We start from the raw sequence: 6,954 nt of genomic DNA on the forward strand, positions 1-6,954 counted from the left end.
ATATTTTTGGCCTTGGAAGTTGGCAAGAAAAAGAGAATGAGGCGCTTAACAAAGAAAAGAAAGAAAATTGGCGCTGAAACAGAAGACAAAAGAAGAAGAAGTGCTGAAACGGTGGTGTGGGCTGAACTGAAAAAGGTTTTGGGCTGAAGGAAAAACGTTCTAAACTGAAAAAAAAAAGAGGTTTTGGGTTGAACTGAAAAATGTTTTTGGGCTGTGTTAGGCTGCAACAAGTTTTGGGCTGGACTTTAAAAACGTAGGGCTAAAAGAAAACAAAGAAAGGTACGCTGAAGCAAAGAAAAGAAGTGCTGAAACAAAAAAGAAAGAAAGACAGCTGAACAGAAAAAGAGACGGTGCGCTGACCAGAAAAGAAGAAAGAAAAAAAAGGGCACTGAAGCAAAAAGAAAGGAAGAAAGGTGCGGCGCTGAAGCTGAAAGAAAGAGAGGGCTGGAACAAAGAATTTTTCAGCATTTATTTTTTTCCAATCTTCTCTCCAATCTTCTCAGAAAAAATTACGGTGAACTCGTTTTTGTTGGATTTAATTTTTAGCATGAACTAAACTTTCTTTATTCTAGGAAAACGATGTAATCTAGTTTCGAACTATGCTTGCTTTTCTATTTAATTTGAACAAATTCTCTTCATGTTTGTCTGATTTATTCTAAGCTTATTGCTTCTAATTAACTGGCCATTAATTAGATGATTTTAATCTTGTGATTTGTTGTCGAAAGAGGGGATTATAGGATAGATCTTGAATATTTCAGCATAGGTAAATATAGAGATCGAAAGACTTGTATGAACCTATGTAGTATTAAAATCGTTGGTCTTAATGCTTTCTTGCTTTATTAAATTGCATACTCTTGTGTAAAATAATGAATAAGAATGTTTCCAATTGACTATCGAAAGAGGCTTTTGGATGAGTTTGGAGATTGCCAACAAATAGAGAGAATTAAATTCAATTAGCTAGATGAGTAAAGCATAGTGAGGTATTAGATGAAATCGATTTCCTAGAAGTTTCTTTCTCATTAAGTTGATTTTCAAGCAACATCTTTCTTTTCCTCTGCGTATCTTTTAATTAAATTGATTTTATTTTAAATTCCAATTACAAAAACCTTAGTGACTTCTCTAGATAAAATCGAGATTAGCATAATTTTGGTATTTGTCAAAAGTAAGTTACCAATCCCTGAGGACGATACTCTTCTCATCACTTTACTACAAAACTACAATACTGTGCACTTGCAGTTTTGCACCGATCACCAGGTTCTTTCTATCCTATTTGCACAGCATCCATGATTAAATCCCTAGGAAAAGCAACCCCGTTGCTTATACATACTAGATCATATCCTATGCCTCATATCCTATCCCTAAGGGTTTACAACCCTACAAGGGCATTCATGCATACACTTAATGGTCTTGTCACCTAATTGTTCAAAGCTAAAATTTGTGGCAAGTAGCCGAAACTTCGTTCAGGTGGAAACACTGCCGAAAGGCTGTCAAGAATTCCAAAGCATCAAGAGTTCAAAAGCTTTCGTAGAAAAGATCCAAAAAGATTGCCCAGAAACTTAAATCATTAAAGAGATCACAAGATGTCAAAGTGGCCAAGAGTGTCCAAGATCGAAATTGCCAAGAGATCCAAATTGCCAAGATGTCAAAATTGTCAAAGGTCCTAGATGTCAAGAATCCAAGGTCCAAGAGATCCATGCTGTCCAAGTTACCAAGAGATCCAAGTGTCCAAGAGCTTCCTTGAGAAGTCCACATTGTCAAAAGCCGAGCTTTTCCTCGTAATTGCATTTCCTTGTATTGTAAAAGGCCCACCATTGGAGCCGATGAACCCTGCATTGTAAAAGCGAATATTGTACAAGCATGTAATCAAAAGAGGGTCCGCCCCACATTACCAAGCATATCATGAAAGTTTCTGTTACTTGCCAATCTTGTGCATTAATCTTGCATCATAGTAGAAACTCACCATGATAAATACCCAATCAAGGGTGCAAAGCCAAATTTTTTTTGAAAATGGTAGGTGCACGTTAAATAACAAGGATGTAAAATAACTTGATTTTGGTGTTGTGTTTCCACATTATCAAATGCACCCCGTTTCTATCACGTCCCATTCATTCTCAAGATCAAAAGGTTGCTAAAAATTGCTAAAAGGAAACAGTCTAAGCTACCATCGCATCGTGATCCCATCATCACTAGGTTTCGTGCAAGAGAGATGTCTACCAGTGGGCCTTTGACTCCCAAAGTGAGTCTTGTTGAGTTTGCTCAGATGAAAGAACAAGTGTCAGAATTGATGCACATGGTGCAATAGCTAGTTGTCGGAGGACAAAACTCTTCCGGTTATAGTCAAGGAGGTTCCCAAGTTAAGAATGAAAATCAGCCCCCACCAGAATAGGATCAAGGCCATAGTATACTGCCCCAAGGCAATGACCAAGAAATAGATCCTTCTAAAGACAAGAACCCCGAATTTGGGATTGGCCAAGTCAAGTGCCAAATGGAAACTTTGGCCGAAAAGCTTCGAATCAAGGAGGGCTCTAGCGCCCATAGAAGCGTTGATCTAGATAGTTTAACCAACTTCCCTTAGGTCATTATGCCTCCCAAGTTCAAGGCACCAGAGTTTGTTAAGTACGATGGTATAAGAGATCCTTACGCACACTTGTACATGTTTTGTAGGAAGATGGCTCCCTATGGGGATAATCACCTTATGCCTTACCAGATTTTTCCTGATATTTTGACCAGCCTCGCGGCCACATGGTATGTGAGATTGGAAAAGACCTCTAGCTAGAGGGAAATGGCCAACTCTTTCCTGGAATACTATCGGTTCAACATCGAGATAGCTCCTGACCACACGGTCCTTATGAGAATAGAGAAGAAGAGTAGGGAATCTTTCCAAGAATATGCCCAGAGGTGGCGAGAGCTAGCCGCACAAGTGTAACCCCCTATGATGGAAAATGAGATGATCTAATGGTTCATTGACAACCTCAAGCCTCCTTACTATGAAAAGATGATCACCACCCAAGTTACTCATTTTACTAGCCTCATCCCCATTGGGGAGTGTGTTGACGAGGGTATTAGGAGCAAGAAGGTCGTGGATCCCAAATCCTTGAGTTTCAAGGTTGAACAACAAGTCATGAAAATTACCGGCCGCAGGACTAAGGAAGCCGATGTGCACATGGTTGACAATGCATCAGAAAGGCTTAGGGGTATTACTGCTGCTTATGCAACCCTAGTTGCTAGATCCTATGAGCAACAGGCTCAGTCTACTCAAGCACCTAATCGAGCCTTTAATCAGAGAGGGAGGCCAAACCCACCTCGCCCCCCCCAAGAGGGAAAACCGGAAGTACACTCTGTTACCCATGCCCAAGGTAGATCTTTATGCTTACCTACTGGAAAGGAAGCTAGTGACCCCGATGTTTCTAGGCCCAAGGAAGGCCCTTTATCACCTGGCTTTGATCCGTCCAAGAAGTGTGAACACCATTTTGGGGCTGAGGGGCATACTCTGGAAGAATGCTACTAGTTGAGAGATCGTGTCCATGATTTATCGACAACAAGTTGATATACTTTGATAATGCAGCCGCTCTGAACATCATCACCAACCCTTTGCCTCCCCATCAGGAAGGGAATGTAAATGCCATCATCACAGCGGAAGAAAGGGTCCCAGATTTCTCCTCACCATCATTCCCTTGGAAGGCCATGCTTCGAGCCTTGGTCCAAGAGAGCCACCTTGATCTTAAGGGTATGGGAACCCCAGGATTTGATTGGTGAATCTGCTCATTTTGTGATAGTGGAGACAGGTATGTCCTATTTGATTGTAGAGTGCTCAAAGCACAAGTTTAGAGTCTAGCCGATCATGGTATTATTTGGATTGAAAGGGAAATTATGCGAAGAGATGATTGCATGGCAGCCAACCTATGTACTTTAGCTACCCAGTTAGGAACCAGCTGCAATGCTGTATCTGTTGGATCAAGGAAAGATTGTTACGAATATCTACAGAAATGCCTCGGTAAGGTTACTTCAGTACCTCCCTTTTCAGTAGTCATTGAGGAGATCATAGAATCACTTATGGGTCTGGAGTCATCATATTTAAGAAAAGAGCAAACCTTGCCAACCATTAAAGGTTTCACTCCTCTGGTTATTGCATTGCCTGTGATCGTAGGACCAGCTTCATCATCAATTCAGGAAGAAACCACTATTGTTCCCGCTATTCGAGGTTTCGATCCTCTTATTCTGTTGAGGCCTACCTCCAGAATCTTTAGGGTATTCGATTCAAAGGCCCTTGAAGCCATTCTGCCAAGTTCGGTGGTCATTAATCTGAAAATGTTCTCCATAGTGCCCAATTTGCAAACTCAGGAGGGCGTTATCATTAGCATGCCCAAGTCGTTCCATTGTGAAGATGGCCATCTTGTCCCATGGGAATATGATGTGTCCTTCATCTCCACTCGAATTGGAAAAGAGAAGGTCTGCTCTAATATCTTTTTAGGTCTATCTAGGCTTACTGGGAGTGGCCTTTGCTATACTCCCCAAGAGCTAGAGAAGAGAAGGAAAGAGATTGGCAAGAGTACAGCAGAGCCCGTCAGGAATAGGGTTACAACCGAAGAAGTCGAGGAATTCTTGAAAATTATCAGAAACTCAGAGTACAGTATGATTCAAGAGCTAAATAGGTCACCAGCTCAAATTTCTATTTTAGCATTTTTGCTATCCTCTGATGTCCACCTGAGGCTCTCTTGAAAGTCTTGAAAGAAACATGTGTTCCTACAGGTGTCACAGAATCTTCCTTTGAGGGTATGGTCTCAATGGTGTTGGCCACCAACTAGATTTCCTTTACTAATGATGAACTACTACCAGAGGGTAGAAAGCAGATTTTGCCCATGCACATTATGTTGAAGTGTGAAGACATGATCATTTCCAGAGTATTAATTGACAATGGATCAACCCTAAATGTCTGCCTGATGTCTACAATAGAGTTCCTGAATGTGGATACTTCTCTTATTTGCCCTACCACCATGATCATCAGAGCCTTTGATGGCATTCTTCGAGAAGTGCAAGGTGAGATTGAATTAGCAATTGGAATTGGCCCTAGGTCTTTCATGGTCAACTTCCAAGTCATCAAGGTGGAATCCATATATAATATGCTCCTAGGGAGGCCTTAGCTATACGCCGCGGGCATAGTTGCTTCTACCCTTTACCGGAGGCTTAAGTTCCCCTCCAAGGATCAGTTGATCACTATTATGGCTGAAGAGACCCTAACCATCTTCAAAGAGACTTCTATCCCCTACATTGATGGTAATGCCTTTTTGGAGGCAACTTTCCACAGTTTTGAGCTAGTATCCATGATTTCCAGAGCTTCAGAACTCGAGTCTGCATGGCCCTCTGGAACTTTAATGGTTGCTAAGGAGATGCTCAAATTTGGCTATTAGTTAGGCCAAGACCTTGGTGTCGTAGGACATGGGAATGCTTCTCTGATTGAACTCCTAGACAACAAAGAAGGATTTGGTCTAGGCTACGACCCTTCTGATGAAGAACTTTTCTAGGCTTCCAGAGGAAATAAAAGGAAGTGCACTAACCAAGGGATGTCCATTCCCCACATCCGGGTCACTTTTTCGGCTCTGACCGAGGTCATCAGATCAGAAATGGCATACGTTTCATGCAAGGAGGAATCAAATCTAGCTTGTCTCATCTGCTTATGTCCTGAGGAATTCTCAGTGAATGCCATCATATCCCCCAGGGATGATCTGACTTCTACTATTAGGCCTTATATGCCAGGCAAGACAATAGGCCATTGCACCATCGAGCCTTGCTTTGTGGTTGCACTAGCCGAGTAAGGAGTGTTCCATCATTGTGTGGTTGGGTCCTCCAATTGCCCGAAAGAGTTGGAATTATTGGAAAAACATGGTTTGTATCTCATACAAAACATACTCTATGAAAAATTAACAGATCTACTTCATTCGCAATTGATAACATGCATTATGTAAATTTCAGAATTTAAGAACAAGATAGTGTACCTTGGTGTGGTGAAATTCAAAATAAAAGATCAGAAGCACTTGCAAACACTTTTAATCTTCACTCCAATTTTACTAACGCCCAAGAAGTGTGGTCTCTCAATTAATTCAAGGGAGAATAAGAGAGTGTCTTTCTCTCACACATACACACCATTTCATAGACATACAACTTGTTACTAAATTTTGTATGTTTCTCCATTAATATTTAATTGATTATCCAATTGGGCTAGCCTTTTGGGCTATTCCAATTGGGCTTAAATGTGTGGTTGGAGTGGGACCAATAAGACACTAGCTCCAATGAGCCTTGGGCTTTTTTGTCAACTTTTGACAAGTCTAAAGTTACCATTAACTATATTTAATATCACTATATAAATATAGTTGCACTCCAGGCCTTATTTATAAATTATATCTCAAGACTTTATTGTACATGCAACTCCTTCATAAAATATTCATAGTAATAGAAAGCCATAAAAATAGACTGCCACTTTGAAGGTTACTATATCTTAATTCCTTAAATACCCTGTTTAATCCTTTAAGTTATTCATCATATATTTATGAAATCCAATTTCATAAATATATACTTTAGTAACTCCTTACTAAAGTAGTTAGGCCAAACATTCTAAATAACCAAACCCATTAAACTTATCTCAAGAGAATATTTTATATCTCCGTTAAGAGATTATGAATTCCATCTTGAGAATATATTATCCATCAACACTAAATGTGGCTGCCCAACATACTAAGGTTTTGATTGTGACTTTAGATCTTACTCCTGATATATCAGAGCAACCTACACCTTATGATTAGGTCCCTTATTTTCTCAGGATTAAGAGTTCATGTAAATAAAAGTCGTGAGATTTATTATTCATTTGATAGTTGTTAGGAGAATAATAAATCTCACAGCGGTCTAATTCAATATGTCTTAACTCTTAAAACATATCAACATACCAACTAGAAGTCCCCA

This window comes from Quercus lobata, chromosome 11, assembly GCF_001633185.2.
Source record: "Quercus lobata isolate SW786 chromosome 11, ValleyOak3.0 Primary Assembly, whole genome shotgun sequence".
Taxonomy (NCBI): domain Eukaryota; kingdom Viridiplantae; phylum Streptophyta; class Magnoliopsida; order Fagales; family Fagaceae; genus Quercus; species Quercus lobata.